We start from the raw sequence: 15,085 nt of genomic DNA on the forward strand, positions 1-15,085 counted from the left end.
GCAGTGTTTAAGGTTTTGTGACACCACCACTAACAGCGGATGGTGATGTTACGTAAACTCAATGGCAAAAGTGTTTGTCAGTTCTGCATGAGTCTGCTCTATTCCAGGTGTCCTCCTCAGGATGACAGTACAATGAGCTCCTCTTCCCATGTATCCAAGAGAGAAACGACACCAGACCAGCAGTGCGTGTTACCAATAAACTGTCATTTAAATCCACGACACCACTCAAGGTAAGAGAATCTGTATGCTACATTGAAAATAATGAAGTTTTAGGCATAAGTCGATATTTTTTTAGCGTGCTGTCCTCCAACATTAGCCTAAGTTTCATTTAAGCCCGTCACACTGTGAAGTAGCCTAATTAAGAGGGATTTTAAACAAGAAGTCTAATTCATCGTTTAGTTTCGGTATTCATAATGACAGGATTGTTATCTATCAACATCACATTCCGACGCGACGCGTCAACACTAGAAGGCTCCCATAATAATCAACGAATTTGTCCGAAGGTTTTTGCGCTAACGAAAGCGTTGGGGTTTGTCGCGTCTCTCGCGGTGTAACTGTTAGGTGATGAGTTGTTCGTCTACTCTTTTGTTTGTTAGTAGCGCAATCACGCGCTGTAGTCTTTACACTGGGTGTTCACTTGAGAAAACACTGGAACTACTGACATGTTTGCTCTCTTCACCTTGTCTGGCTTTTATTCGAGTACAAGTGTCAAATGCTATATTTAAAATAAGTGAAGTTTGGAAAAATTGTTATTGCACTTACATTGATACTTGTCCTTTGCTTCTTGTATAGTCTACTTCGTTTTGTTGGATCCTAAAGCTTTAGTTCTATGAACTGAGGCTATTTTCATTGAATGTCACCTAACAAAAGAATTTTCACCTTGTGTATCTATTTGGACTTTTTTTCAAGTGTAGTATAAGATAATGGTGCACTAATATTTGCTGTAATAAGCTTTTCATGTTTCATGATATTACATAGGCTATTACTCTACTGTGGGATGTGACAAAAGTTGAAAATGTTGTTTCTGTTGATAAAGCTTGATGCTGCTCTTTATTTATCTGACTAGAGATATCATTCCCTTTTCAAGTGCTATCTACTTTTTTTTAATCAATCAAGGGTGCAGTAATAATTTTAATATTTTTGTTTTGATCATTTATTCACTAAATGTTTCTCCTAAAGTTTTTAATTTACTTTGGGTAGCTTTGACATGTCGTTTGTCATTACCATTTTCATTTAGGCTCACAGAATGTAGATATGTTGTTTAAAAAGGCATTTTCAGTATATGAATTGTATTTTATATGCTGTCACTAACAGTTGAGTCAGTCTCAGTTGATGAAGCACAGGCTTTATTTATGACATCAGAATATAAACACGTAAAAGGCATGCATGACCAATATATGTATGCATGGAAATATATTTTAGGCCGCATGACTGACGGTCTGGTGGGTAAGCTTTTTTGTTTGTAATATTTCTCATGTTTTTTTAATTTTCAGTTAGTACGTTGGTTGGTTTGATCAGCTACTGGCTTGCCAGTTTTATGACCATTATTATGCAGAACCTCCTTTCATACTGTTGCCATGTTTGAGGAGCAAGCGTATGTTCTGTTGTCCCATTTTCTGATCCAATTATAGGATTTCTGAATGATGTTGGGTTATGTAGTCTGATGTTCAATGCGGTTTAATTCACATTCCTTTTGGCTGCCCTTTTTAAATGCCTGAATTCTAAAATAATGATTACATATTCATGCTGAATTGTTTTGTTTTTACATTTCATTGGCTTTATTTGACCTAAATGCCTTCATAAAAGTAAATGTGGTCTGTAAGTTGAAAATCTACACTTACAATGCAGTGTTCTCCAAAACATTTCCTACTAACCCACCAAAACAGTCAGCTAAAGGTGAAATGTTTTGACTAAACCGACAAGATAAAATATAACCTACGGTCTAAATGCTACTATCAAGAGAGGATATAAATAGCGCACAGGTCTGCTGGATATAAAGTGACAGTAATTATGGTATTATGTAGATGGAAGCTTGAAGCTGAAGGAAAAGAAACACATGACTAAAAATTAGGAAAGGTTTTATCCCCTGTTTAGGGCTTTGGGGTCCATTATATTTATTGTGGTCCTCAAGAGTATTGCCTTCCTTGTAAATAGTTGGATTGGTATATAGGAAGCAATGTTTCTTGACCATAAAATGCTTAAAAAGTTAAATTAATGGCAGGTGTTTTACTGCAAAGCATTTTTTAAACAGTTTTACACATATGGAAATGAATATAAAAGCTCATGTTTTCTCTGGTCATTTTATAGATTGTCAAAAGAATTATTAGGGAAGCATTAATATTAAAACACTGAGAAATGGACGATATTTCAATTCTCTGCATTTTTGTATAAATAAATGTTAAAAGATCATTCATTTTATGTGCTGCAAGTTAAATTAGGCATTACAACAATATAATATAGAGTATGAAAAATTGATATTCATTTTGAGATTTGCTTAAGTTACATTTAACAGTGTTATTAAATTATGACTATCTTGAAAGCTTAATTTCTGACCATTAAACTAATCTAGTTTAAACATCCAGTATTGACAGAAACGGATAGATACAGATGTATCATAATTAAATATCAAACCGTTTTCAGATATAGAAATAGTTTTTCTTTTGTGCTCATTTTATATTCCTTGTCAAATGCGCTTAGCTCAGCTCAGTCTCTTGCTGAATCAATTCATCTCATGTTTATCATGAATTATCACCTCTTGGGAAAAAGAAATCCATCAAACATGTATGCATGATTAGGATTTTTCACAGAGCAGATCATCAGTGATATCCCATTACAGACGGCAGCTTATATGCAGCAAATTGACTTTTAGATTAATGGTCCATAACCCCTTTTACCAAATTTGAACAACATAGAGTATAACAGGGCAGCATCGTCTCCACTCGCTGCACATCAAATCTAAAAATTTGTAAGTAGTAATGGTTACACAACGGCTTCACTGTATTGACATGCATTACAAGTGGAGATACAGGGTATGTGCTAGTTTATCTTTTAGAGCATTGATTCTTTTGCTGATACAAACAAGATATAAAATAATAGCCTCTATTGATTTAATAAAGTCGCTTTGCTGCTGATCTGCCAGCACTAATATAAACGTCTTCCAGCGGAACTAAGGGACAAAGACAGAATTTGAACCAAATTGTGTAATTTTTATTAAGATAATTGAGGGTGAGATTGGGGTTATGTGAGTTACAGACTCACATGTCCCTTCTTTTTATCCCAGAAAACCGCAAAGTCAAGACATTCTTCAGGCTGCATCAAAAGTACTTTGATTACAGTATTTCTATTTGAATGAAGACACTATGAAATGTTCTTCATTACCTTGAGGACATATGTCCCTGAGATTTCCAGCTCGTACATATGCTTGACGGGGAAGAGTCGTTTCATGTGGCTAATCTTAAACCCATCAGACACGACCTGGGCCCATGCCAAAGTCACAGCTGTGAAATTTACTGGTGTGTTTGGGGAAAAAACGGGGTAAGAGTGGCCACCGAAACCAGTTTCAGCTGTTTGCGGGTTTGCAGCTGTGGTCGATGTGAAGGGGTTGAAGCTCTCCTGGTCTATTATCGCTGCTAAAATGTTTATGCTAAAAGGACGGTAAAGCCTGTTCATGGGCCACTCTAAAATCTTCCAGGCCAGACCTCAGGCTTTCCCCTGAAGCTTGTGGAGCACATGGTCTTCAGAATCACAGATGGCAACACCCAGCGTGCGAGAACACAAGATTGAACCTCTGTTGTTTGTGCTGGTCGTTACACAGCTGGAAACCCAGTCAAACTATTGTTGATTTTTCTCTCAGAATGCGGAAAGCATCTAAAACAGTCAAAAATGTCACTGTAATCTTAACAAGATTTTTCATACAAGTGTATGAGGGAAAAAATATCCCTTGCGCTTTCCTGGGCACCTTGCCCTGCATCTTTCATGCCTTTGAAGAGAGACTCTTTAACAACTAACAAGAGTTTGACTTCCTGTGTTCTGTCAGTTCAGTGGCAACAAACTGTCATCTGAGAGTCTGAACTAACACCAGCAAACAAACGTACCCTGGTTCTCTGATAACATGAGTGAGGTTAGGGCTGGGCGATATGGCCTAAGAAAAAAATCCCAGATTTTTTCACAAAAAATCCGATTTACGATTTAAATAAATGTTTCCCCCTACTTAAAATCAATCTGCAGATGACAAAAAAAAATACAAGTTTAACATCTTGCTATTCAGTAGATAGGAGGTAGTTCTGATAAAGTGCAAACAAAATATTCAACTGCATTAAATATCAGTGACTGTAGGTTTTTGTTTTGTGGGATGTTGACGAATGATTTGCAGATCCTGAGCACCACTGACAAGCATCTGATCTTGTATAATGTGTAGTAAGTACTGCTGCTCCATAGTATAAACGGAGCGGTGCGATCGCAAATGTCGAAAGTGAAACTAAAAAGCGATCGTGCAACCAAAATAAATTTTATGCCTGATGCCTGCAATTTTATATACAGTATTACCCAATGATAAAACTGCGAGAGAAAGTATTGAAATGTATATTTTCCTCCCATCTCGTATTTATTCCCTTTTAAGGAGTAGTACACGTCATTTTCTTTCCGTACACGGTATTGGGATGCGGTGGATTGCGGCAGGAGGATCACGATGCCGGTTTAACATCGTGATGTCTATCGGCGATGGACAGTAGCATTGTCTGTCGGCCCAACCATATTATGGAAAACGCGCGGGAACTACAGAAACTATTTCCTGTGTGGGCACCAGGCAGAGTTTTGTCTCATTTATCTTGAGACCTAAGCCCTTCAAATGAGACACAAGCATCTTCGTGTCGGTCTCCGCTTCCTACAGTGACGGAGATCGTCCAGATAAGCTGACACTCTGAGACCTGCTGTTCTCAGCGGTGATAGAGCCGCTTCTATACATTTGCAAAACATTCGTGGGGCCAATGAGAGCCTGAAAGGAACAGTCATAAATTCGTAGGCTGTGCCCTGATAGGCAAACCTGAGGAATTTCCTGTGTGCTGGGTAGATGTCTATATGGAAATATGCGTCTTCCAGATCAACCAAGGTGAACCAGTCTTTCTCGATTATAAAATGTGACATTGTTTTGAATGTGGGCATTTTGAACTTGTATTTTCTGAGGTGTTTGTTGAGGATCCGCAAATCCAGAATGGGACGGAGACCTCACCCTCTCTTGGGAATGACAAAGTACCGGGAGTAAAAAGCTGTGATGCTGTCCTAGCAGGAGAGCTGGGGATTGCAGCTCTGAATTGAGTAATTTTGGTTTTGTGTTTTTATTTCCAAACATTACTGTTCCCTCAGCCCACTGCCTGGATGCACAGGGAATTTGTTTATTTTCACACCACAGATATTTTCTTGTGAACTGCACTCCACCTTTCCTTGCAACACCGTGGGTGGAGGGGGGAGAATTTCTTTGAGGGGCACTGGGGAAACAGGTGCCAACTCCACAGCTGAACTGGTCAAAAGAGAACTTGTTGACATTTTTATGAACGGTTCCCGAGTCCAACGCCTTCTCTTGGCAGGAGGGGGAGAAATTAACCACTCTTTTTTTGAGGGAGGATAACAACAGATACTCCAAGAGTGCTGTTGTTCGTCCCTTTGTCCAGAGCACGAGGACAGGTTAGATTGCCCGGCGTTTCTTGCCTCCCTGAGGGTTTGCCGGTCTGTGTCTAGCTGCTGCTACTGCTGCAAAGGAATGTTTTCCCTTTGGCTGTGCTGGCTTAGGCTGCTGACTGCTGAGGCTGAGGAGGTCTGGGGCTCCTGAAAGCCAACTGACCACTTCTCAGAGGGGCATCAAAACCAGGGCGTGCCGATAGAGAACCCTTAGGAATGGGTTTTTGGGGGAGGCAAGCTTGGAAAGCCTCCCCCTCTCGCTTCCTCAGATCACACCGCTGGCTCATAGCAGTGACTGATGCACTGAAAATGGCTTTGGGCTCCAACGGGGCATCCAAGAAATTGACTTTCTCTCTCTGTCAAACGGCCCTGAAAGTCCCAGAGGGCTCGCTCACCAACAACTGCCAAGCCCATGCTGCGGCCGCAGCTCTGGACCGCACCTCTGGACGTTCTCAGGTTGAGATCTGCAATAACGCAAATCTCTTCCCAGAGGGCTGGGTTTGATGACCCAGCATCCATTTGTCTCCCCATCTCCTCCATGAGCTCTGCTTGATAAGCAGTGACGAGAGAGGTAGCATTCAGAGCTCTCACTGCCAGAGCAGAGGAACGGTAAATTTAAATTGGAAAAACTGAGGCTGTTAGGCGCTCAGTACATCCTGGCAGTGAAGCTGAGGCAGAAGAAAAGCTGGGCGTGTCTCACCCCCAGGCATGCAATTCACAGGGGATGAGAATCCTTGCCTGATATCATAGCTCCACAAGCACAAGGGCACGGGGCGTCTTTCCCCTTCGTGCCCTCGCTTGCAGAACTGACATTCTCCATCAAGCCGCTAAGCTCACCACACAGTGTCACTTAGAAAAGACAGACAAGAGAATTCATCGTAACACATTAATTCGCTCGTTTGTCCCTTAACGATAACTTTCACCGTGACAGTGAAGAGTTTTTCCAAGGGGAAGTCGTGGCCTAATGGTTAGAGAGTCGGACTCGTAATCCAAAGGTTGCGGGTTCGAGTCTCGGGCTGGCAGGGATTGTAGGTGGGGGGAGTGAATGTCCAGCGCTCTCTCCACCCTCAATACCACGACTGAGGTGCCCTTGAGCAAGGCACCGAACCCCCAACTGCTCCCCGGGCGCCGCAGCATGGCTGCCCACTGCTCCGGGTGTGTGTTCACGGTGTGTGTGTGTGTGTGTGTGTGTGTGTGTGTGTGTGTGCGTGCATTTGTTCACTACTCACTGCTGTGTGTGTGCACTTGGATGGGTTAAACGCAGAGCACCAATTTCAAGTATGGGTCACCATACTTGACAATACGTCACGAGAAAAAAAAAAGAAAAAAAGAAGAGAAAAACCACCGCTTTCAGAAATAACCGCGTTCAGTGACATACCTTGACAGCTCATCTAAGAACAGTTAAGCAGCTAATCCTGGAAAGGGGTACAAAAAATATAGCTTCCAAGAGATCTTCACGGGAACGAGAATGAGGTAGAGACCGTCATGCAGTGATCTATATTGGGGAGGTGGGACTCCCGCATCACTGTCGTAATTGGTCTGTTAACTGACAGACATGGTGTAATTGGTGCTTCCAGGATTGGTCACGCCCGAGGCAATTCCCATAGTGAGATACTGAATGAATGTTAGAAAGAGAACCATTTGTGTTCAACTTGACAGCAATTTTAAATTAAACTAACTTTAATAAATTGTTGAAATGGGTTTCTTTAAAGGAATAGTCCACCCAAAAATAAAAGTGGTCATCATTTACTCACCCTCGTGTCATTTTAAACCTTTATGACTTTCTTTCTTTTGCAGAACATAGAAGAAATTTTGAAGAATGTTGGTAACTAAACTGTTTTGGTTATCATTGACTTCCATTGTATGAACAAAACAATTTCTCAAATTAACTCAACTTGAAATACTTGTGGAATGTAGTGGAATAAAACATCTTACTATGTTCATTTTAAATAAATAAATTGATTAACCAGCAAAATCCTTTTTAAATATGCAATATCTTACTAGATTGTATGAAATGTACGGAAAAAAATATCCTGTTAAATTTAAAAATTAAATTCTATGTGGTTGTCAGAAATCACCATAAAGAATATGGTGACAATGTTTCATATATTAGTGCTTTCATGGTTTATTTATAACCATACTTCATTTTTAAGTCAAAATCTGCTTCGTATTTAAATGTACTCATAACCACCATAAAAAACAAGAGGTACAACAGAAAGCCACATGATGAATCACTGTAAGTTAAGTAGCCTGTTCATAAAACATGGCTGTATAACATCAGGGTAGGGATGTAACGATTCACTCAACTCACGATGCGATATGATTCAAGATACTGATTTCACTATACGATTTTCTCACAAATGTTTTTTTACAAAATGAGATTAAGACCAATTATAATTGAAAAGGCATCCGTTTATTTAATGATGCACATATCTTTGTGAAATTGAAATGTCAAATAACAAAACTAAATTGAAATTTTAAAACAAACCCCAAATCAAATAAATAAATAACACAAATAAAAGAAATGTCTTCATATAAACAAACTAAGGCTTTGTCTGTGCTCTTTCCATTAGAGGCAACCATTGTATTTTAATCACGATCCAAAGAAAGATGCTGCATACATGCAGCGAGCAGTTTTTAATCTAAATTAGATTGTCTATGTATATTTGGACACAGACACAATTTTTATTATTTTAGCTGCTGACCAAAACATATTCAAGTTACGGTTATATAATGAATGTGGGCTTAAAATGCACACTCTGGCCATTCGTCCACTCGCAAACGCTGCACCAGGTCAGGTTACTGAAACCGAACATTTTTGAAAACTCATGCCAGGGTGAAGATTTTCAAAAACTCAGTGTTATCGTGTAGACAGCAAAACTGGAGATTTTGGCTTGTGACGTTGGAGCATGCAGTTTTCTCCACCTACTGGAAACTTTTTCAGGCTTCTGATTGGCCAACATGGCTTTACGGTTGAAATTATATCGCCACCTGTTGGTTTAGCATGCTCTTGACAGTGCTTCATAGCATGCGTTTGTGTTTTCATGTGGATGGAGATTTTTTTAAAAGTGGAAGGAAAAAATAACCGTGTATGTGTGCACATGGCCTTAATTTGAGGGTATTCTCATCACAATTGGAGGTTAGGGAATTAAAGCTCTTTAATATATACCTCCCCCTTTTCAAGGGACCATAAGTAATTGGACAATTGACTCAAAAGCTGTTTGATGGACAGGCGTGGGGTATTCTTTAGTTATTTCTACATCAATTAAGCAGGTAAAAGGTCTGGATTTGATTCTAAGTGTGCCATTTGCACTTGGAAGCTGTTGCTGTGAACCCACATCATTCAGTTAAGGAGCTCTCCATACAACTGAAACAAACAATTGTTAGGCTTCAAAAACAAAACGAATCCATTAGAGAGATAGCAGGAACATTATGAGTGGCCAAATCAACAGTTTGGTACATTCTGAGAAAAAAAAGAATGCACTGGTGACCTCAGCAACATAAAAAGGCCTGGACGTCCGGAGGACAACAGTGGTGGATGTTCAGAGGATCCTCTTCATGGTAAAGAAAAGCCATTTCACAACATTCAGCCAAGTGAAGAACACTCTCCAGGAGGTAGGCCTGGAGAAGACTTCACGAGAGCAAATAGTGTTCACCACAAGGTTCAAACAAGGACAGATTAGCCTTAGCCAAAAAACATCTAAAAATGCCAGACCACTTCTGGAAAAGCAGTCTTTGGATGGCTGAAATTAAGATCAACCTGTACCAGAATGACTGGAAGAAAAAAGTAGGCTTGGAACAGCTCATGATCCAAAGCATACCACATCATCTGTGAAACATGGTGGAGCAGTGTGATGGCATGAGCATGCATGGCTTCCAGTGGCAATGGGTTACTGGTGTTTAGTGATGATGTGACAGAGGACAGAAGCAGCCGGATGAATTATAAAGTGTATAGGGATGTACTGTCTGCCCAGATTCAGCCAAATGCAGCAAAGTTGATTGGGTGGCGCTTAATAGTACAAATGGACGATGACCCAAAACATACAGCAAAAGCAACCCAGGGGAATATTCTGCAATGGGCACATCAGTCTCCTGATTTCAACCCGATTGAGCATGCATTTCACTTGCTGAAGACAAAACTAGAGGCAGAAAGACTCACATACAGTCAGCTGGCAAATCATCACAAAGAAGGAAACCCAGTCTTTGGTGATGTCCATGAGTTCCAAGGCAGCCATTGCCTGCAAAGTATTTGAAACAAAATATTCAAAATTAACATTTTATCTATTATTATATTTATTTGTCCAATTACATTTGAGCCCCTGAAAATGGGACGACTGTGTAAAATGGTTGTAATTCCTAAGCATTTTATGTTGTATTTTTGTTCGACCCCTTGAATTAAAGCTTAAAGTCTGCACTTCAATTTCATCTTGATTGTTTTATTTTTAAATCTGTTCTGGTGGCATACAGAGCCGAAATTATAAAAATTGTGTCAGTGTCCAAATATAAATGGACCTAACTGTAATTCTGAAATTCGGAACAAAAACAGAATGGTCTGACTTAAGGTCATTGCACACTGAGTCTAAAATTTTCGCGTGCGTTTTTCCGTATTCCTCATCCTTTCCTATCAAAATGCATGCCACGGATGTGAAAACGCAAAAAATCAAACCTGATCCGAATTTTTTAGTGTGTAGACGTGATTGACACAATGTGAGGTCATATTTATTTTTTAACGTGCAAAAATTTTGGATGAAAATTTCAGACTCCGTGTGCAATTACCTTTAGTGTTGTGAAACTATACCAAATAAAACCTATCTAAACCAAACAGAAACGGCAGACAAGCTGAAAGAGATGGAAATTCACTCTCTGCCAGCAGGTGATGCTTGTGGAACAGCAATAACTTAGTGTTTCCTTAGTTACTGCTGCAAATCAGCCCTGTGCTTATGAACACTACAAATAGGCTATATTATACAAAAAGAAAATAACATCTAAATACCATAAAAATACGCAGCCCTGCAGAGTTTTGTTCCAACCCTGCTCCAACACTCATACTATGCAGTTTTGAATTAAGCCTGAAGGACTTGATTAGCTGTATCAGGAGTGTTTAATTAGGGTTGCATCTAAACTCTGCAGGGCTCCGGCCCTCCAGGAACTGAGTTTGACACCCCTGATCTAAACTTTTCTAAAGACAGTCAGTTCCACTCAGAGATACATTCATATAAACATCTACCTCCAATTGTATTGCGATTCATTTAACATGTCAACCGTTTTGAATCGTCACATTTTAATCAATTGTCAACCGGCTCGCGGTTACATTCCTACATCAGGGTAATACACATGACACTAAAATAGTGTGATAAACTTTAACTAAATAGCATGAAATATAACTTGAAACACCCTAATGTACATTACTGATTTTCATTTTAAATTAAATGGTAACAATTTTACTTGCAAAACCCATCAGTTTGACAATATATTGTACTATAAAATTACATATAATTCAAAATTACATTATTTAGTGTTTTTCATAAGGTATAAAGTGACTTATAGTTAACCTATTAGCAAGTTTTTACAGTAATTTTTTTTTTCCCTGTGAAGTATTACAAAGCTTTATAAAGTATAGCATCAGCGGGATGTTTTTAATTTGGAGAGCCAAACTAATATTAAAGCTTGATTATATTTCACATCAGTAATGAAGAAGGGTACTTGGAGAGCTAGATCGCATCCCTTTATTAGGACCCATCTTCATCTTTCTCATTTGAGTCTGATTATATATTAATATGAAGATTTGATTTTATTCAATATTATTGAACTTTACATCAAGTCGTTATCTTATGAAGCTGTTCCTTCTATTTGTTGCTTTTGTTCAGTTTGCCTTCATGCTGATTCACATACACAGATGTTACATTATGAAGCTTGTTATTAGGATGTTTGTAAATTATAAATGTCAACTATCAAGTCAAATCTTGTTTGCCAGGACAACCTCTAAGTGTATCTTGTATATCTTCAAGCACTTTGACTGTAGAACAAAGACAGAATTAAAGTAAAGAAAAAGCTCACAGTGTTTTAAAATGCAACAGTATGTTCTGTCCCACGTGTGTTCGAGAGATGCTCCGTTGAGTTATTGGTTTGTTGATTAAACATGATGATGATAATTAGCTAAAAGGTAAACAAAACAAAATGGAATTGTCTTTGAAAAAGGCTTTTGTCATCAACAGGAGATCCACCAGCAACCGTAAGCAGGTAGAAAAGCTTGAAAGCTTTGCCTTTCTTCTGGTTTAATAAGTTAATCTGAAAGTGCCTGTTTCTCTATAATTGTTATTATTAGCAGGATTGGCTTTGACTATCTGGTCAATCTCTAATGGAGAAGTAAACCTTTTTTGAATTTTGATAAACATTTCCCTTATTTAATTGTAAGTGTCTTTTGAAAATGTTTATTTTATGGCCTATACAACATTTATAAAATAAAATCACTGTTAAAGTGCAAATAAATGTTTTGTTGCTTTTGTTCTGGAATGATGCTATGTATGTCTGACAGTTCATGACAGTTCAATTTATTCTACGAGTACCTCTATACAGCATATAGCGATTATACAGTATACTTACAAATCTTACATTTAATGGGAAGCTGTCAGAGAGGAACAATTGATCTGAAAACTCCACTTTAGTGCACTGAAATGGAGTAAAGTGATTACTCTGAGTCACTAAACTGTCAGAAGGTCGCGCAGTGGACGGTGAACTCTTGGACAATGTGTTAGTGTCAGTATCAGACTGTGCCGCTGCACTCTTGGTGTGATGACGCAGTGGGTTAACATTAACGCTTTTTCAGCCTCTTCTCTGTGAATTCTCTGCTTTTCAAATGCCAGTGTGCAAATGAACCCATGCTCGAGGCCACCTGAACTGATAAAGCTTCATTTTCGGGTTCTTTTGAGCATTTTTGTAGCCTAGTTCTCATAAGAGCTGATGTGTAATTCCTATCAATTGAAAACAAGGATAATAGTGTCGGTCAGTAGTTTTGATAAGCAGATGTGTAAAAAGTACATTATACTCAAGGAAAAGCCAATAATACATAAATCAATAGGTTCATCCCAAAATGATAATTTGCTGAAAGTTTTCTCAGGCCATCCATGTAAATGAGTTTGTTCCTTCATCAGAACAGATCTTAGCAATAAATCACTTGTTCACCAATGAATCCTCTGTGAATGGTGAATGAACTATTGGTTTGTTTTGTGATGTAGCACAGTTACTTAAGTACTTTACACTCCTCATATTAAGGGTACTAATACAAATTAATGTTTTAGGTTTTAATTCTTTTGCTGTTTGAATTTTGTTTACCAATTTTCTATACTAATAGGCAGAACTTTATTGATCTCCATAGAGAAATTCAAATGAGTAATGTCCCTCTTTTTGGCATTGACATACGGACAATCAAGCTTTAATCGTAGTCCTTTGCTTAACCATCTGATCTATCAAAGACAATAAACATGTTAAATGAGGCTGAGTTATGTGAGTTAATTAGCCAATTTCAAATGTTTTTTTCTTGTTAAAACAGCATGAAAACACATTTAAAGTAGCTTTAGATAATCATGAGAAGGCCAAGCCGAAGGCTGATCTGCTGGAAAAACATCTTTACTTTGAGGTTTATGCCATGAGCTTGTGTCGGTGTAAAATGAGCTTAGCTTACAGTGTTAATTGTTACCTCTGTTCATTTGTTTTTTTGTTAGTGTTCTACCGTTTTAAAAGTCAAATGGAAATTTGAGATGACAACAGACATTTGCTTTGCTTTTATCATGATTGGTTCATAAAGCAGAAAATCACTGTTTCATTTTCTAAAGCTTTTTCGGCTCAAGATACTAATGGACTCAGATGCTTGATAGAAGGGTTTTATATTTCCACCCACTTTATTGCTAAAATGTATGCCATAGCTTAGGCTGTGTTTGCCATCCTGCCACACACAATGTGCTTTAAAGGCTCCCTGATTAAAACCTGTGTAATCAACAGGATGGCAGTCATTTTAGGGATCATTCATTAAACATCTCCATTTGATACTCACTCTTATCTGAGGCTCTGCTACCTCAGAGGAGGAATCTTTGAGCGTTACATCCTAGTTAATGTTTCTTTGTGTGTGTTAAGATCTGGCCTCCAGCAAGTTTTGTGAAGATTTGTAAGTGCTTATCCATTTGATCTGTTGAGCTTATTGGTCTAAGTATGCAAATTCCATTCATTTTTCTTAAATTAAATATTTTATTCACATTTCTCTAAGACATCATATCTTCATCACAGTCACTTTTGGCCATCTTTGGTTATCTTAAATGTGTCATTACATAGCTGAGTTAAGGCTGGTCTATGCCTGCTCAGTGTAAAGATGCAATGTCTGCTGAAGGCCAAGACTAAATTAGACCTGCTTTGACCCACTGCAGCCCCTCATATGAAAAGAATGCAGTTGTAATTGCTGTGTGAATGCTATTTTCCTCTATTGCTCATAGTGACTCACTAATTTATCATTTGAAAACAAAATGTACACCTACATCTAATGTAATAGTATTTATTTAGCAGTTTTTAACAGCATCCACCTGTTATATATTGTTTTAAGATATTCATACACAAAATATCTGACTTTAAGGCTGACTTTAAATAAAAATACACTGTATAAGAAAAATTTGTGAAAAAAATAACGATTATAACTTGACGTAATGCATTGTGTAATTAAAAACAAATGGGTAAACCACCAATACATAAAATTCCTTAACAAGGTACATTGTTACAGACTTTTGGTTTATGTTGGAGATTTAGAAGAGTTTCTATTTTTTGTGCTGAAGAGTGGCACTTCTCTTTAAGATGTGAAAGGCTACATGATGTGTTTTCACTGAAATTAGTCTATTTAGTTAATTGTGTGAAAGTTTTCCTTAAAATCATTTCACAAACTATATTTTCAGTAGTATAAGCAACACTTTTTTTTTTAAAAAGAAAAAACTGAAATCCATAACTATATAAATCTGACTTCATAATGTAGTTTGCAAATGAAAGGCATATTTAATTCTCAAACATCAGTGAGGGCGAGACTTAAGAAAATATCTCTGTAATATATATACCATAGGGACGCTAGATCATTATTCAGCTGAAACAGTGCTTTTAAACCCCACAGGATGACTTGCACTTCTTTTTCATTGTGATTTATGAATGTTCATATTAGTCTGAGGTATATATGTTTTTACATACATCTCACATTAAAGAGACAAAGACCTAAGCATGGCAAGCATTCTATAATGAGAACGTCAAAAAACAACAACCAGTTGTTTGAATTAGATTTGAATAAGGGAAAGTAGAGCTTGTTCCAGAGAGGATTGGGAGTTCAATATGCCTACATGTGAGCAATTACATGTCTTTTTAAAATAAAACTCGTGCCTAGACAGCT

At 38.0% G+C, this 15,085-nt stretch overlaps 1 protein-coding gene across 1 annotated transcript in view; it reads left to right on the plus strand.

The window, feature by feature from the left end:
- Nucleotides 1-31: 31 nt before the first annotated feature.
- LOC306886602 (bromo adjacent homology domain-containing 1 protein-like) overlaps nt 32-15,085 on the plus strand; it is a 32,788-nt gene continuing 17,734 nt past the window's right edge. The window contains exon 1 of the mRNA XM_079443857.1: nt 32-230. The gene's annotated coding sequence lies outside the window, so the exon portion shown is untranslated. The remainder of the gene's footprint in view (nt 231-15,085) is intronic.

The sequence above is a fragment of the Barbus barbus genome, assembly GCF_936440315.1.
Source record: "Barbus barbus genome assembly, chromosome: 20".
Lineage (NCBI taxonomy): Eukaryota > Metazoa > Chordata > Actinopteri > Cypriniformes > Cyprinidae > Barbus > Barbus barbus.